The sequence below is a fragment of the Zeus faber genome (assembly GCF_960531495.2).
Source record: "Zeus faber genome assembly, chromosome: 5".
NCBI classification, from domain to species: Eukaryota; Metazoa; Chordata; class Actinopteri; order Zeiformes; family Zeidae; genus Zeus; species Zeus faber.
In genome coordinates this window covers 11,792,020-11,812,009 of record NC_137192.1, presented here as the reverse complement: position 1 = coordinate 11,812,009, position 19,990 = coordinate 11,792,020, and positions in this window count along the sequence as shown.

The following is a 19,990-nucleotide window of genomic DNA, read 5'->3' as shown; positions in this document are numbered from 1 at the left end:
CACACCACCCTCTCCCACATACTGTACGTGAGAATGCTGTTTGCAGATTACAGCTCAGCATTCAACACAATTGTGCCCGCTAAGCTTGTTCCCAAGCTCAGAATCCTGGGTCTTAACACCTCCCTCTGTAATTGGATCCTGGACTTCCTGACGGGCAGACCCCAGGTGGTGAGAGTGGGAAATCTCTCCTCCTCTGCACTGACCCTGAGCACGGGAGACCCGCAGGAGGGGACTGAGTACTCAGTCCCCTCCTGTAAAGAGATGATCGTGGACTACAGGAAACGACAGCGGGGGGGGAGCACGCCCCATCCACATCGACGGAGCTGAAGTGGAGAGAGTCTCCTGCTTCAAGTGCCTCAGTGTGCCCATCAGTGGTGACTTCTCCTGGTCCAGGCAATCGTATGCGGCAATAAAAACTGCCCAAAAGCCCCTTTTATTCCTGAGGAGACTCAAGAAATTGGGTCTGTCAGGACTCCCACCAGCTTCTACCGAAGCACCATTGAGAGCATTCTCACTGACTGCATCACCGCCTGGTACGGCAGCTGCTACGCTGCTGATCGCAAGGCGCTCCAGAGGGTGGGGAAGACAGTGCAGGGCATCATTGGCTGCCACCTCCCCTCCGTGCAAGGCATCTACCGCACACGATGCCTTAGAAAAGAACAGAAAATCATGAAGGACTACAGCCACCCACGCTACGGACTGTTCACGCTGCTGCCGTCTAGTAAACGTTACCCGAGCATCCGAGCACGGACTACCAGACTCACAAACAGTTTTTACCCTCAGGCCATCAGGCTTCTCAACCTGCAACATCTGTAGTCACCTATTTAAATTAAATGTACATCATCACAACTACATGTACATATCCACCGCCACCTCTTCACTTTATATTTATATCCATATCTTGTGCAATAGACTGATCCATTTCTGTTGGAACTGCTACAATGTTCCAATTATTTTTGTTTCCGTCACAATTTCCATTTTAACATTGACTCTTACCCCTTTATAAAAAAAAATATATATTTTCGACTCTAATTTTATTTAAAAAGACAATTATTTTCCTCCTTATAGTTGCCTTGTTATTTTATCTTTTTATGCCCACTATGCAGTTGTTGCCTGTCATGCCCCAAGAATTTCATTGTACCGAATGACCTTGTGTTTTACTGTACACTTGACAAATAAAACACTTTGAACCTTTGAACTTATATCCGTTTCACTGGACTGATGTTTCACCACAAACAGAAACTCTTACACTGTGTAGTTTGTACGATGACTTCCCATGCAGCATGCTCCGTTTCTCTCAGTACACTACAACAGTCAAAATTGGCATGGATCCAGCCACCACATGTTTCACTCACAAAGCCCCCCTCCTCTGCCTGGAAGGACCTGGGTACCTGGCTCCCTCTCCCTCCACGTCCAACAAGCTTTACAACCCGTCCACCGACATCTACACCACACCCCTGCAGCACGTTACACCCGTCAAACAATTTATGCTGTTAACCGATGCAGATAACCGTTATCCGTTTATAGGCATATTAACAGAAGACGATTTAAGAACTATTCCCCAATGTCTTTGGGCCACTGGTCCCTCTGATATCGGATTGATAAAAGAAGCCCCTCCCTACGTGGTTCAACAAAAAGGATCTTATTTCCCTCGTCAATCTCAATACCATCTTCCGTGCGACGCTGTAGACTGAAACATTCCCTTACTGTCGCAACCACACTCGGTTTCCCTGAGGCTCCTGTTTACTCAGTTTGTTGATCAAAAGGGTGGATATATGCAATCGGTGCTGTGTCAACCCCATGGGGGAAAACTCCGCCCCGTGGCATATTTCTCTTCTAAATTGGAACTGATCCTACAAACTGGTAAACCAAACACAAATGACAGCACAAATATTTTTGCTTCATCATGTGCGTCTGCTTGACATGCTAAACATAAAAATCCAACGCTGTTCCCCACTCAATCAAGCCCACTGACATCACAGAAAATAAAAGTTTGAACATATCACACCTGTTCTTAGATCTCTACATTGGCTCCCTGTCAAAACTAGAGTTGATTTTCAAATTCTGCTACTTGTAAATAAAGCTATAAATGGCTTTGCACCTCAGTTTATAAAATAAATGCTAATTATATACAAACCAGCAAAAACTTTCAGGTCCACAGTCCACAAAAGAGTCAACAAGGTTTGTGAGTTTTTGTGCCATGTGTCCAGGTCAGAGGAACACAAGATGATACCATAGCCCTCTAGCTATAGCGATACAATTCTTAGAATATAAAATAACAAAATATTATTGTATTGTGAGGGAAACACAACGACATGGAAAAATGGATGAGAAAAGGACTGTTAAAAGTCACGGACGGAGGTAGCAGGAAGTGATCCACTAGAGGGTTGGAGCATACTGAGGGAAATTTCTGGAAGAGATTCCAACTGCATGCGCTTTGCTGATGACATGTGAATGTCTGTGTGTGTGACTAACCCAGCCCAGGATCCACAGCTTAGCCCCCACACAGCAAGAATATAATTAAAACAATGACCTCCACCTGCTCCAAGCCACACCTGTTTAGCATAAGATAATAGCACAAATTATGAACTAATACCCCCATATAACCACGACAAACTTTCAACTGACTGAACCCGACTGAACCCACCTGACCCCAACTGTACCACCAGAACCGTCTTGCCCACTACCCGATGTCCCTTGAAAAGGTGAAGCAGCTCAACATCTGCCTGAGCACAAACCCCTCCATCAGTTCCAACCTAGGGACTGGGTCCTCGTAAAGAACCTACGACGGTCAACTTGGCACTGTTACAGAAATGAAAGGGTCACTTTAATCTGCAGTTTGTCAATCGGTGGTTTTAAATAAGGTGGCAGACAGACGTTGGTTTTACAGTTTATTTTCAGGGAGTCAGAGAATATATGGTCAGTTTGACATCACAGATACAGAGAATACAGTCAGCTTGACCTCACAGGTGCAGAAAATAAATAGTCAGGCCAAGATAAGGCACGCTTTGAGGATGCGGCAAGCTTTTTGGCAGGAACCCAAGGGAGGACACAATCGAAAAGGTTTGTGAAAGTATTTACCATCTGTGCTAAGATAAAAGTGTGTGACTGGAAGTTACATGAAGTTGTGTTCTACAGCACATTCAGCACAGTCCCCATTTCCTGGGACCGTTCCAAGTCCTGGTTGTCAGCAACACCGCCCTCAAGGTCAAAGGCGAGACTCAGGAGTCTCCTGAGTTCACGTCTCCCACTGTAAGAAAGTTCCTACTCCCCTCTAGCTACTCGTTGATGAGACAATGTGAGTGTACACCAAACGCTGCTCACTATGCAACTGCGATGGAATCACATCAACCACACCTGTGGCCATGGCACCTTTTCTGCCTTACAGGGTTTTGTGGCCTACGCAGCACTGTTTGTTTCCTACTCGCCATTGCTATAATTGTTGTTGTCCCCATATACATTGTCCATAATGATACTTTACTTCATATACTCTACCGTCCTGAGAATATAACTGCCCCAATCACAGTTAATAAAATATATTTTCCCGGCACTATAGCACTGGCTCACTCTTAGTGCCACCGCTTTAGTCGCCCTCCTCGCTTTATTATGCACTTGTTTGGTTTGTATAATACCATTACTACGCCGCTTGACCACCCAAATCGTTAAGAACTTTGTTGCCATCCTTTTTGATGAACCTATATATTAGGTTTGTGACACCTCTAATGACGACTCCTGCATTTAATTTACTATTTTATACTTTGTCTGATGTTGTATCCCACACAGGTTGTGACATGGTGTTCTTTTTTCTTTGTGAAATAGCACCACTGATGTTTTACAGAGAGCATTTATTATAATGTCAATCATTTTAAGAGTTTATTGAATAACATTTTAAGCATTTATGTTAATGTCACTCAATTTAAGAGTTTATTACATAAACATTTAAGCATTTATTATAATCATGTCTCAATATTTACGTTTTAGAATGTTCATTTTTCTATTATTCCTATCTCTTTATGTGATTAAAAGGGTGGAATGTAACAAAATAATGTCACAATATATATAAATCTATGTAATCACATAAACATAAATATATGAACACACATATTTAAGAACACAACCTCATATAACCTCAGTCACGTATATTTGCTTTCAGCACATAATGTTAATTCCCACAGACATCCCAGCCTTGGAGTCCAGATGCAACTATCAATGTTTAGGCCTTACCACGACGCAGCTGTGGAGAGCGAGAACAACATTCGTCACAAAGATCACCTTTTGACAATAAACTGACTATATATTGATTCTGACTTCCCAAAATAAACTGTGTGCTGTTTGCAATTGCGCAATTGGTGGAGTGCTGTTCGGAGTAAAATTTATGTGCGAGTGTATATGTTCTAAGCTAGTATGAGTGGTATTAAAATTGCAGGACAGACATTCCACCAGACCAGGTTCCGCGGGCGAAAACATACCATTTTGGAAAATATCTGGTAATTACGAGATCCTGATCTGGTAATTACGAGGTCCTGATCTCGTAATCTCATAATTACACATAATGAAGAACACAACCTCATATAACCTCAGTCACATATCTTTGTTTTCAGCACATAGTGTTAATTCCCACAGACATCCCAGCCTTGGAGTCCAGACGCAACTATCAATGTTTAGGCCTTACTGAGACGCAGCTGCGGAGAGCGAGAACAACATTCGTCACAGAGTTCACCTTTTGATGTTAAAATACCACTCATATTAGCTTAGAACACATACACTCACACATAAATCATACTCCGAACAGCACTCCACCAATTGCGCAATTGCCAAGAGCACACAGTTTATTTTGGGAAGTCAGAAACAATATACTGTAAAGTAATCTCATAATTACGAGATCAGGATCTCATCATCACAAGTTCATTATGTGGTATTATCTCAAAATTATGAGACAAGGTGTCTTTTTTTTCTTTTTGAATGCAATGCACTTCCATATTATAATACCTGACAGATAGTACAAAAAGATCCCATGTCAGTGGTGTATAGATCTTCCATTGGGGCAGAATGGAGTCTTCCATTCCATTCCATTCCAGTCAGGACCCTCTTAAGTTTTATTCAACAATGATACTTTAACATTTTAACATGATTGAAGGTTATTATCTAATGAATGATTAGAATCTAAGAACAATCAACACTGGACATTGATTTGAAAATTATTTGTAAATTTGTAAATTTGTAAATGTATGTTTCTGCATAAATTCATATTTCAGAAAAAACCCTTCATGTGTTGTTATTATAAACTGCAATATTAGAGATTGGAACGGTATTTCTGTGTTCATTAGTCGGCTAGTGCAAGCTCAGTGACCCTTGCCAAGTCTAGTCAAGTCTATGTGATTATTTGCGGAATTACACAATAAATAAAATACACTACAGTAAATGAAGTGAATGTTAAAATCAAACGTAGTTTTAACCAGGAGCCAATGTAGAGATCTAAGAACAGGTGTGATGTGTTCAAACCTTTTAGTCTCAGTGAGAACGCTTGCAGTCGCATTTTGGATTAACTGTAGCCACTGTACAGCTGATTTTGGGAGGCACGTGAATAAGTCATTGCAGTAGTCTAATCTACTTGCTATGAATGCATGGATTAAATTTTTAGAGTCTGCTTTTGACAGGAAACTTTTAATTTTGAAATATTTTTTAGATGGTAAAAGGCTGATTTTGTGATGTGATTGATATGGCTCTTAACATTTAGATCACCTTCTATGATTACACCTCGATTTCGGGCTTCATTTTTTCTCTCCAGAGACAGAACTGAGATTCAAGATTCAAGATTCAAGATTTTTATTTGTCACATACATATACATACTTCCATACATATATGCAGTGAAATGTAATGCAACGCACCCGGTGATAGCACACAAGAAGTCCTAGGAAAAAGTACTAAAATAAAATAAAATAAAAAGTAGAAAATTACTTTCTAATAGACCGACTAACTGACTCCTAAAACGTAATACAGTAAGTGGAATACTTATAGAATAAGATAAAAAATATATAGAATAAAATACAATAAAAAAAAAATTGAAATAAAATGGAATAGGTTGAAGGAATATGGCTATGTATATACAGATATGTGCATTTAAAGTGGCATGTGAATTAAAGTGGCATGTGAATGTGAATAGTGTGAGGTAGTAATGAGATGCAATTTTCTGTCTCTGGGCCTTTGCCTCCAAAGATGAGTTTTTCTGTTTTATCTTTGTTCAGTTGTAAAAAGGTATGTGACATCCATGCATTAAAATCATTAATACACTGAGTGAGGGAGTGTATGGGGAGTAGGTCATCAGCAGATAGGGATATGTACAGTTGTGAATCATCTGCATAATTATGGTAATTTATTTTGTGTTTGTTTATCATATGTGCAAGTGGGAGCATATAAAGATTAAACAACAATGGTCCAAGAATCAAACCTTGGGGCACTCCACATATAATATCCACTTCGTTCAAGACAAAATCAATGGACACAAAATAACTGCCTGTCCTGTAGGTAGGTTTTGAACCACTTTAGAACTGGGCCAGCTAGTTGTGGCACGGTGGCGCAGTGCATTGCACTGCTGCCTCACAGCAAGCAGGTCCTGGGTTTGATTCCTGCCTGGGGTGCTGCACACATCATTGTCTGACCAGCAATGGACACTTGTCCCCAGGTGCGTCCACGTATGCTGCCCACTGCTCCTGGCTGTGGCCCCGGAGGAAGGACAAGCCAGGATGGGTTAAATGCAGAGGAACCATTTCACCGGCCACCATCCAAAGTGTGTGTGTGCAAGCATGTGTTGTGTGAAAAATAAAGACTGTTTCTTCTTTCTGGCAGACCCATTTTTGTAATCTCGCTAATAAAATCTGATGGTCAACAGTGTCAAAGGCAGCACTGAGATCCAGGAGCAGAAGAACAGATCATTTTTTAGATCATTTGATCGTTCACAACTTTAATAAGTGCTATTTCTGTGCTATGGTGAGCACGAAAGCCACACTGATAGGTGTTTAAGAGGCTGGTTGAGGTTAGATAGTTGTTAATCTGAAGGCAAACTGTTTTTTCAAGTATTTTGCTGAGGAATGGCAGGTTGTAAATGGGCCAATAGTTAGCAATAAATGTTGCATCAAGGGGCGCGTCCACATATGCTGCCCACTGCTCCTGGCTGTGCCCCCGGAGGAAGGACAAGCCAGGATGGGTCAAAAGCAGAGGATCCATTTCACCGGCCACCATCAAAGCGTGTGCAAGCATGTCTTGTAGTGCTGTGTTGCGTGACGAATAAAGACTGTTTCTTTCTTCTTAAAAAAATAAATACAAATAAAATTAAATAGGAAAATAGAATAAAAATAATTAATTAGAGGTGATATTAGATTGACTAATATACTCTGTAGATTTAAATGCGTTATATGAATAAAAGTAAACATTGCTTTATTTCAAATGCGCGAGAAATAAAAAAGCTGATAATGTATGTCTCATTGAATTGTATTATAGTATGTATAAGAATTTAGAGTGGTCTAAGACACTTAACTATTGTGTTTTTCTTTTTGTTTTTTCTTTCTTCCTCTCTTTTATTTTGCTGAGTGAGAGCTGGGGGAAAGACAGAGAAGATGGAATGTGTCTGAATTGAATCATCCAAGGGGCAGATGACAAGACATCTGGCAGTTCTTCACAGACACCGGGAGCTTGCGGATGACAATGCATAGAAATTCTGAATCCCATGAATCAGGCCAGTGCGGTTTATCCACAAACTCTTTTCAATAGACACCTGCATTTAACTACTGTATATGTGTGTACATCTAGTTATAACCTACATGATTGCTTGTTCTCACATATAGGATTGGAGTAGTTATTTTTCTTATATTGTGCTTGCAATTAGTTAGTAAGAGACTTGACAACGGACTGACTAATCGTGGCATTCGCCTCATTAATGGAGGTATATTGATTTGATTGATCACATGCAGAAAAACTGATTTGATTTAAATACGGTTGAGTGCTGTGAATATGGGTTTCATTATCTGAGTATGGTTTACCTTGACTGAGGCTGTTTTGAGAGTGAACATTGATGTACATTTTGATAATTTAAGATAAATGAGTATGATCAGATGTATCAGAACAAGTGAAGTTGCTTTCATAAGTGGGAAGCTATTGGTCTCCTTTGGGGTTGGAAAATTCAGTTGTTTTTGGTTGAATGTAATTACACTGTGCTTTATAAATCATTTTTAAATATATCAATTCGATTTACCATAAACGAAAGGGATACAAAAATTACAAAAGTAATCACTCCTTGATGTAGTGCGAAAGAATAATCCTCTAATTAAAGATATTGCAAAAATATCAGGAAAATGGAGCAAGCGCTGGACTGACATTGAACAACCGTGGCCACCTGAAGGAACTCTCAACCCGGATGTGATTAAAACAATGCAGGTGCTTGTGTCTACATATAAAGTAAATCAAAAGAAAGGAAAAAGAGGAAAGAGATGCACGGAGAAAAGACAAACAGAACTTGGCATTCTGCAGCTGTTCGTAAAGGAGGGACAGACATGGTTCGAAGCTGCAAAAGAAAAAAGAGAACAAAGTAGACAAGAAATAAAGAAAAATGAAAAAAGGAAGCAGAAAAATTGATGGAGAAGATAACCGCACCCTTCTCACATACAGCATCTGTAAAGAAGTTCCGCCTTATGAGAAGGAGAAGAAGTTCACTGATGTTTATCCCCAGCTCCCAGTGATGACAACGGAGGGCAACTATCTCTTCAAAGATGAGGATGAGCAAATAATCGAGATGGGCAAAGCTACAACAACCATAAAGATGTATCCGAGCTCCAACAGTACCAAGAGAAGGAACCGTTTGGGAAGCAGACAACAAGTCAGAAGCCTGGAAATAGGAGAAGAGAGTGTGAATAACTTGGATGAAGCTATTGGAGGATACTACCCAGCAATCAGACGGATGTTGGCCTAAGCGGAGGAAAAAGAAGCATGACCAGAAGGAACAGGACTCTCAGAAAACTCAACCAAATACAGTTGGTGGATAATAAGAAGGAAAAGAAACAAGCTGGGGTTATGCAGAGCCAGTCACAACCAAATCAATTACCACCACAACCACAGCAGGGACAGAGTCAGGTTCAACCACCTGTGGTACCCACTGTCTCCCTTCCACAGCCAGTTTTTGATCAACCACAAATATGGAGAGGAAGAGGTCAAGGAAATTTCGGAAGAGCGAGAGGAAGAAATTTCCAACAGTCTCCAAGAGCGTGTTATAACTGTGGACAACAAGGTCACTTTGCGTGTGACTGTTACAAGTCCAGAGGAGGCTTCAGAGGAGGCTTCAGAGGAGGTTTCAGAGGACAACCACAGCCACCCAAGGGACACATGCATGTGGAACTTTAACGTCAGGGAGTGAAACAACACTATTGGTGCTGATTGTTGGATCGCGAGGGCTGCTGCTTGCACAGCTTGTAGGTACGGTGATAATGCTCTCGCTATTGTATCTAATCTTGTTGAGTAGTAAGCGATTTGGCTTTCTTTATTTCTGAATTAATTCTCAGTTAGTGTATTTTGCAATTTATTATAACTTTTTTGATGATTTCTTGGATTATTCAAAAGTTAATTGTTAATTCTTAGACTTACACTTTTTGTCTAACAGTATGTTATTGAAATACCCAATTTTATTGTTAATCTCATGTTTAACGTTTGTTTTTTATTGTTATTCTACATTTTATCTCATATATTATATTCATTTGGAGGTCAGGTGATGTTTCACCAAAATTGAGTGCAATACAAGATGAGTTTTTCATAATGTTTGCGTATAGACTGATAAATGCTTGATAAATACTTGTTTTAAGCAGAATAATCGAGGCACAGTATATCATGATGAATGCTCCAAATTTACAGAATGTACAGTAGTCCATAAGAGAAGAAAATATTAACTGTTAAATTAAATTCAGTGCAGCTCTTTGTTAGACTTAGGCACGTTACATTATTTTTCCTGGCCTACTGTTATCATAGTTTGTATGGTGTAATAGATTTTCTTTTTGTCTCAAAATTATTAATTTCATGCGCTGAAGCAGACTAATATCCTGATCCTGCAGCCAATAGATATGCACGGGGGTTCACACTTATATAAATATAAGTTCACACATATATGTCCTAAATAATCCCTGTGGTGTTATTTTAATTATTTATTAATTATCATAATTTTAATTTAAGTATTTTATTGTTCTTTCGATATTTTTTAACCGTCTGCATTTTCTTCCCGTATAATTGATTTTCATGCTCCTGAATCGCAGGGAAATGGGATCTCTCTATCTCTCAATATAAAAATCACATAGGGTTTCTGCTCATACAGGCCTAATCATCATGTCGGCTTTTCCTAGGTTTAGAATTCTTTGTGAATCGCCTTCATCCAAGTCTGTGTGTGCGTGTGTGTGAGGGGTATGTGTGTGGGTGCATGACCTGTTTTTCTCTCTGGCATTCACGCCAGATGCGAGTCATAGTTCGGTCTGGTTCCCCTTTCTCCTCCTCCTCCACCTCTTCCAACTCTGTTTTCCCTCCTCGATCGGCAATGTCTTGCCCAATGTCCAGATCTGCCACAGTTGTAGCAGACATCGTCTCTCTCGTGTCCATTATTCCTTCCCACTCCACCTTTTCCACCACTTCCACCAAGTCCTCGCCAGCCACCTCGTCCTTGAGGTGCATTTCCTCGGAAATACACAGAAGCATTACCATCATTATTTTCATCCTCTCTTTCTTTTATTACAAAAGCATCACTCACCTCCTTTTTCTTTTTTGTGCGTTGCACTCCCTCAACATGCAGGGCGTGCTCCCTTATGACACACAAGCCTGCTGTACCGTGTCCGATTAGGTGTTTTTTTTTTCTTTGTTTTTTAAAGAAAGCAGATACTTGGGTGCATGCCGTTTGGATATTATGACTAGTTTGCCTTCTTTCTGGCGGTTTATTTTTGATCGGTGAGGAAAAAGGATTGTATGACTAATCGCTGCAAGTTATTCTTTTTGGGGTCTCGTCAGATTGGTTCTGCCCTGGAGGAGCTGGTGGTGACGTGGTGGTTTCGGAGGAGGTTGTAGGAACTAGAGCGTAGAGTGTTGGATGAGGAGTGAAGACCGGAGGTTAAGGATAGGGTGGAGGATAGGGTGGAGGATGGGGTGGGGGACCCAAAGGAACGTACTCGTCACCATACTCTCTCCTTTGTATTTGTCTCAGCTGGAGCAAAGAACAGGGTACATGTCAGTTACCGTTGGTTTTTCTTTATCTTTTTGTTCAGCTTATTTTCTCTCTTTCTCTTCCACTGTCTTTGCTGTCCCTTACATCTTGCCTCTGCTTCGGCTAACCACGCTTTCACTTCCTCATACCCATTCTTTCGTCTCTGCTTTTCTCTCCATTTTGATCTGTCGTCTATTGCTGACACCAACCTTTAAAACTCTTCTACCTCTATCAATATATATATTGTTTTGTTTTATCTTGTTACTTATTTTTATTTTTGTTTTCATTGTTTTTCAGCGCTTTCATCAATATTTTGTTAACTCAGGACCTGGGGGATTAGTTTATATATATATACGTCCTTCCAAACAACGTCTTTCTGAGTCCCTGACTCCGGAGTTTACCCTTAAATACTTGGGTCCCAGAAACTCTCACCCTTTAAATGAATTTACCTTTTGATACATATATATATATTTTTTTTCCTTTTAACCTTCTAGTTTTATTACCTTACTTCTCCTTTGGGAGGTAAGCACAGAGAAAAAGGATTGTATCTTCTTACCGCTGCAAGTCAGCATTGATATTACATTGCATTTAGCAGCCGCTTTTATCTAAAGCGACTTAGAATTATTCAAACACCGACGGACGCAGCCATCAGGAGCAATTAGGGGTTAAGTGTCTTGCTCAAGGACACTACAGCATGCTGGCAGGAGGAGCCTGGGATCGAACCAGCAACGTTTAGATTACTAGAAGGCCAGCTCTACCTCCTGAGCTACCATCCCCTACAATATCAATTACCTAATTTATGATATCAAGGAGAAGGTTTACCAAGATATTCTAATTTTGGAAGTCAAGGAGAGACTAATCCTGGATTCAGCAGACGCACGCTTGTAACCTGATATTCCGTGTCTGTATAAGTCCTTACTTTTCCTTTAGGCATTTCGTGTACTTTACCTTCAGTAGTCCTGGCTCCGTCACTGCTTCACTCTCCAGTGGAACCTGGCCTCTGTTGCTCAAAACAAACCTTAAATTGTCCGCCGCTGAGGACTTTCTTTAGGAGTCCCAGACTCCCCCTTGCAAGGTTTCAGGTCCGATGCTCCGGAGAGAAGAGGCAGATATTGGAGCCCTACGTTGGGTGCCAAATTAATGTAAAAGTTAAATTGTTATCAACTGTGTTCGTGGATGGACTAATCGTTACAAAGCAAATCAGAGACATGTTCTTTATGTTAATAAAGTATTTAATCTTGTACAAGAGGAGCAGTTTCAGTGTAACAACACAACAGAGTGCCACAGAGAAAGTGCTCAATTCTCACTGGAGAGTTTTTTTATACAGTTTTCTTGGAGTGGCAAAGCTGACGAGTCGTTGAGATGTCAGTCAGCTGATGTTGCGATGCCTCCGCATGGGTCCTGCTGATGAGACAGTTTCACTGATGTGGCAATTTTGTTCAGACAGATCATCTGTTGAAGTTTCCTTATCTTATGGTCGAGACATGTTGCCCTTCTCCTCTTCACATTATGGCACAGAAAGTGACTAGTTCATGTCTTTTTTTAAGACATGAACTCTATTTAGCCTTTATGAGAAAAGCAAAGTACACATACCTCGTACAAAAGTTCATGTTAAAAGTACAGCAAAAAATAGACATGAAATTCTTATAACAGCACTGAAACTGCTTTGTAAAGAGTCATATATGACATCGTCATGCAGACTGATAGGTGGGAATCCTCCATCTTGGTCTTACTCGATCATAGCGCTGCCTTCGGTACCATTGACCACTGCATCCTCAATAATCGACTAAATACTTGCGTTAGTATTTCAGAGAAAGCTCTAGACTTGGTTTTTGTCATGTTTGTGAAATATACGTTTTTCGTTCTCTATGGGTAACCATACGTTCTAATCTGCTCCATTGTTATATGGGGTGCCCCAGGAGTCAATCTTTAGCCAATTATTTTTTCTCTCTATATGCTCCCCTTGGGCCACATAATCAGCTGTTTTGGTTGTACATCATACCATTGTTATGCTGATGACACTCAGCTTTATTTTTCAGTTAAACCCAGCAATTTTAGCAACAATAACTGTTTAACCATGATAAAGGATTGGATGTCACACAACTTTCTTGAACTGAATTCTGACAAAACTTATTGTTTTTGGCCCTGAAACTACTACAAATGGATTTCTTCAGTGTATTGACCCACTTGACCCCTATGTAAAAACTAACACTAGGAATCTTGGACCCTAAACTGAATTTTGAACACCATGTCAACAAATTGGTTCAATCCTGTTTTTTTCAACTCCAAAATATTGCAAAATTCAGAACATTATTATCAGCCTCTAACTTAGAACGTATTATTCATTCCTTCATTTTTTCCCATCGTCACTTACTGCAATGCCCTTTTCACCTGCCTCAGTTAAGCTGCCCTGGCATGTCTTTAGCTCATATAAAATGCAGCAGCTTGGCTTTTAACTGGGACTGGCTGTAGGTCCCACTTCACTCCTGTTTTAGCCCTTTAGCTAAAAGTGCCAGTGAGGTTAAGGATCGATTTTAAGATTCTTTTAATCACTTATAGACACTACATGGCTTAGCTCCTGCTTACATTACCGAGCTACTAAGCCGTTGGAGTCTGGAATCTGAAATCACCCCTGGAATCTGATTGGCCCCACTTTGGACCCACCCCCACCAAATGTCAATTTTGTTACAGGGATAAGAAATGTCTAAGAGGAAAACATGTTTTGAAAGCTTCTTGGTTAAGAAAAAGCCGTGCCAAGCAAATGAAGGTCAGGTACAGGCAGATGAAATCAGAGCAGATGGCAGCTCTGAAGACGGGCAGCAAGGCCAGGTCAGCTGCAACTCCAGCAGCTGTAAGCCACCAGGTTAAAGACGCAGAAGATCCGACAGGTAATCCACACGTCAAAGCACATTGACCAATATGGTAATACCATAATGTTATACAGTATGTTCAACGTGACCTATTATGTGTTACTTAACATGGTACTTCACAATTGGTTAATCCTTCTAATGTGTGGGTGTAGCAGGAGGATGTTAAAACATGACTATTTACATTACATTTAGCAGACGCTTTTATCCAAAGCGACTTACAATTGTTCAAACACCGACGGACGCAGCCATCAGGAGCAATTAGGGGTTAAGTGTCTTGCTCAAGGACACTACAGCATGCTAGCAGGAGGAGCCTGGGATTGAACCAGCAACCTTTAGATCACTAGACCACCAGCGCTACCGCCTGAGCTACCATCCCCTATACTATCCTGAATAACCTAATCTGTGCTGAATCAAATGATGACACAGAGAAAACTTCTCATTCAACTCTCTCATTGAGTGAAAAATAAAACGTATCCAGTTTGACAGAGTTGAACTTCTCCTTTAGGGCAGAGTCAGACTGGAGATCAATCAGCTCCAATTGTAATTCCTGCGATGGTGCCTCACAATCAAATGACAGGGGACATGACACTAGCTGAAGTGACTTCTCAAACTTTTTTAAATCAGAGAATCGATGGCAGAATTCTCCATGCAGGTCGTTTACTGTATTTGCTCGTTACTTGGGGGGCTTCTTTCAGTGGCGCTAGCGTGGGAAAATGTGCAAATTATTTGTCTGTCATTTGTTTAGAGAAGAACAAAGTAAATTTTACCTTGAAGGCTTTCACGTTTGAATACATGGCGTATACAAACTGATCTTTCCCTTGTAGCTTCACGTTCAGCTCATTCATGTGTGCTGGCATGTCCACAGCTCAAGAAAATCATCGGCTTTCCCCATTAACTCCAAAAATGAGCCAATATATCCAAAATATTTTGCAATCCATCTTTGTTGAAAATCTGACATGCTGTAAATTTTGTGGTCTTTTTGTCTGCTCATTTTGTAATGGATGAGCATACAGTACGTGACAATCAGTTTAAATGAAGAAGAGTGAGTTGACATCAGAGAAGGCCTGGCAATGCGCCATCTGGTGGTACCTTTAAGTATTACAGTACAAATTTAAATGGATTGTAGGATTAAAGAACAGGGGACAGCCAAACTACGACCCGTGGGCCATATTTGACCCGCGGGTCATAGTTTGCCCACCCCTGATCCAGCCCCTACTCATCAATCATTGTAATTGCAATCATATTTTTACTCTTGTTTGTTTTCTAGATATTTCACAAATAAAATCTGACTGTCTTGTTCAGCCACATCTTGGGATGTTTCCAAATACTCCCATCAGGCAGGATTCATGTTATTCTTATCCTTGCCATCACTTTTCACTCCCAAATACTGCTAAATATAGCTTTTATGTAATGTCAGGCTATCATTATTTTCAAAGATGGTGGTGTAAAACAACATGCAACAACAAGTTTAATGACCATGTCGCACCATGTTTGCATGGAAAGAGCATAACAAACATATTAAATCTAATGTGTCTGTGTCAGACTATAAACAAGGGTAGGCAAAAGAAAATTGGAGAAGACTGAATACGTAAAAACTATAGGAGATGTTCTGTTTCTCACAGCCACGCAAAACATTGCTCAGAGAGGGCATAGAAAAGGGGGCCTACAAAACAGGGGAAACTTTTTGGCAATTTATCAAGAAATAGCCAAGCACAATTCTCTTGTGAAGCATCATATGACCGTTATTAATGACACGTTTACCAGTAGCACTATAGAAAAATGTTGGTGATTATGGGGATTAGATTATGGATTATGGAGATTATGTTGAGATATGACACAATTGTTCCAGGAACCGAGGAACATCCCCAAATATGTTGAAACATGACACGCATTCCAGGAACCGTGGAAAAAACTCCCTAGAGACAAGACTGTGAGTGGTTCCTTGGGAATCATCCCACAAAACTGTGAATGGTTCCTTGCACTGAAAGAGGCAGGGCATGAACTCGGAGGAGGGAACATCTTCGGTATATAATAGGGTCCGAAAGAACAGTTTGTCAGTCGGGCCCCGGAGCCCAACTCACTGTTTATTGCTGTACTTGGCTCTCAAATACACAATAAACCTTTTTGCATCAGACTCTGCTCGATTCCAGTGTATTTTCTTCCAAGTATTTGAGGCCAGAACAGATAGAAACGTCGTCCACAGATCCAGATCTATTCCAGCCTGTTACAAAACACAGACTTCAAAATACCACAGCATACAAAAACACTGCCCACAAAAAATAAAACAGCCGGACAAAATCAGTGAGATCCAATATGCAGATTTTAAACAAATGTTTGAGAGGGGGAAAAAAATGACAAACTACACAAAGTGTCAAAGTAACACACCACAGTGTCAAAACTATGACAGTTTGCAATCACAAGTAACTGCACCGAAGCAAAACACACAGCTACAAACTGAGGTGAAAAATCAAAAAGCCATCAGCAATTTATTACACTCTGCATTTAAAGCAAGCCTTAAAAAAATGCCAGTGTGGGGAAAAAAATGGATGGACTAGCCCCCATATATGTTAACCTCCCTCTACCCAACTGGCTCGTATAGAGCCGGAAACATATTAAAAGGACGCCGAGACTTTGAATAATCACAACAGAACAGGCTTTTATTAAGAAAAGAGGAAAAAATATACACTCAAAGTGCAAGGAAAAAAAACAACCAAAAGGGGGTTGGAGATCCCAGCCAAACAGATTAAAAGATAGGAGAGCTACCGGGTCAGCCATGCAATGGGCCGTAGAAACGTGCTCTTTCTCTCGCACGAGAAGCACCTTGGCTCGGTGTAGCCTTGGCTGCCTAGGCTTCTCTCGTTTTGACAGAATCTCAAGAACTGAACATAATATGTCCCCATACAGTTGAGGCTGGACTTTTCGGTCGAGGGTGGTGCACTGGGCTTAGGGGGCTTAGTGGACTGCCTACCCGCTTGGAGCTCTGTTGGCTGAGGTAGAATGTTACACAGCTTGCTACGTGCTGTAGGAGACTTCTGGGCACTTGGTATAAAATGCTGCTCTAGGGAGACCAGCACATTGCTCGCTGTTGTCTGTAACAAGGGAGTTCTGGTTCACCTGGAGATGGCCCCCGGCCCTTGGGGGATCCATAGATTGCACATTGCAGTCATGAGGAAAAGTGTTCTGAGGTGCGCGGAAGGAGATACCGGCTCTAGCTTTGTGTTCACGTTGGTACTCATCCAAATGCACTTGAACGTCTCTCACTGTCCATTGTTTTGCAATCTACTTCTGAATATGAATGCCAAATTTGGGTCTGGGCAGTGTCTTGTAAACATCAGCACAATCTCACTACCAAGGCTTTCTGCTCTCCTGCCTTGAAGCTTGATGCATTCTTCCGCAACGTCTGCTTCTCTACTCAAGTAATAATATGGGCCCTCATTGTGTCTTGGTATGGTACTATAAATGTCTGCAAGTGGCAACCTTGAATACGATACATAACTAAAGTGTTGCTTGTGGATTCCGTATATCAGTTCTGGATGATTAAAGTGATTGAGTGATGTCAACTGACATGTATATTAACATGTATTTTTTTAAGATTTTACTTTGGAGGTACTGATAGTCCAGCTATGCAACTTACTTTCTAACTAGTTTCAGTAAGTTTTGAATTGTTAGAAAGAGGACGGCGTTCAAGGGCCCATTGTGTGACTTGATTTTCAGTGATACCCATGAATCCTGGGTGATCTAATTGGTGGAGTGTGTGACCGCCTGGCCGATGGATCACTCTGGAGCACACATGGAAGAGATGAGTTTGGAAAGATTCTATCAGTGTCTTGGGGTACATTTAGATACCTGGCTGATAAAAATAAGATGTGTTATGTTAAATAAGAAGCGAGTTCTGTGTGTTCTACATAACATGCCAAACTAGTTTCACACATGAGTCCTTGGTGTAAAGGTAGCATTATAATCTAAATATCTGGTAGGATTGCTGGAAAGGATCCTGTGAAGCTTTAAATTAATTGGAAAAAAATATATCAAGTTAAGAGAGAGCTCTAAAGTTAGTTGAAAGACAATGAAAGGATTATGGAAGCCGATGTGAAAGACAATGAGAGTAGGAAAGTTAGCACATGCTGCATTTGGAATTCTTTGTTTAGGCTGGAACTGTGTGCAAAGTAAGTTGTAAAAGTAATTTTAGTAAAATATTGGTTTGGCAGAGGAAGCTGCAGGACTGATTGATTTAACTAATTGTCGAATGGTGCACTATGTGATTATGGTTTACTAGTGGTGTTTAGCAGACTAAATGAAAATCGAATTGAAGTGCCAGTTAACAACAGTCGTCTATGCTGAAGTAGTATGAATAGATATTGAACAGTTTGAACAGTTGAATTGTGCTCAGAGAGATGATTGTGATGTTGATCATAGTGGTGTGGTGAGGTATAGCAGGTTTAAAATTGCTGGGAAAAAGTGTCTGTTGGTTCATTATTGCGACTTTGGTAAGGTGAGGAGCATGGTGAGTTTTTGTTTTCAGAACTATAGTTTGTGCTTTGTTAATAGATCTTAATAGCAAAGCATTCCAAATTGATAAAACTAAATTGATCAATATAAATTGGGAAAAATTGTTTACAAAATATATTTTTAAGACATCGCAGAGAGCAGATAGTATGTTTACAGTAGTAGAAGCAGAAATGCATTCGTTTTTTGTATATAAAGTTTGAGTAATATGTGATGAAGCACCGCGGAGCCTCTTATGCTGCGTTCCTCTCAACCTGATAAATGGCATAAGGTCTGAAAATATTATGAAAACTAATCAATTAAACTGTAATCTAAATGTTCTATTATAAAATTGATATAATAGATAAAGTATTGATACTTGGCACCAATATTGATATTGTTGGCCGAGTTAATATTCAGGAGGATATTCATCAGACGATGGTATCGGATAACATATTATTTCCAGAATCCACTCGTCTTGGACAATATCGGACCCGATATTGAATATCAGGTTCCCGGCGGTATTATGAGGGGTCCGGCCCCGAAGTGCGGGATGTCAGTAATTTATGCATGTCATGATGTTTTACCCTGTGAATACGGGGAGAACATGCAAACTCCACACAGACAGGGTCCTATTTGGGAGATAACCTGCCAGAGCAAGGTGCCAACAGCGCCCCCAGGGTATCGAGCACAGGACCTTCTCACTGTGAGGCAGCAGTGCAATGCACTAATCGCTGTTAGTTGCGACATAGCAAACCCACCCACAGCCGCAAACACCTCCCGATCAAAGAATTACACTTTAACCAGGAAAAATGTACTGCTGCGGACACAAAACACTACAGAAAGCCAAAGCACACTCGTCCATTGAACTTTATCGAAGGGCCGACTACCTTGGACGCCGCGTATTGCTGCATGCAGCATAATTTATTGTTATTATTATAATTATTATTGCGCGAGCGAAAATGTACTCCTGGCGGCAGATATGTTCAAAGCATATCTGTCGTTTTGAACTACTCTGTAGTCTTTATGATATGTCAACACGGGGACCACCGACTTGAATTACAGATTTCTGAGTTCCCATGGAACACAGCTAACAAGGACGCCCACGATGGTAAATCCTCCGTCAAAGTCCATATATGGTCAATGACGTAAGGGCAACCCCAAACCGGAGCTCACAGCTTGTGGATTATAATATTAAAATCAAATAGTGCGCTCCGACTCAATAAAACATGATCCCGGTAAGCCAAAGAGTAAAACGTGTTTGAATCTCTCCTCTCTCACACTCAATGTCCCGATCAAAGGCAGAACGCGACTGTCCCTTAAGTAAGTTGTGTGTAAAAAATGAGTTTCATACAAGTAGAAAACAAACGAAAATACAGTTTTAAATTATTTTCTAAACTAGAAAACACAGGA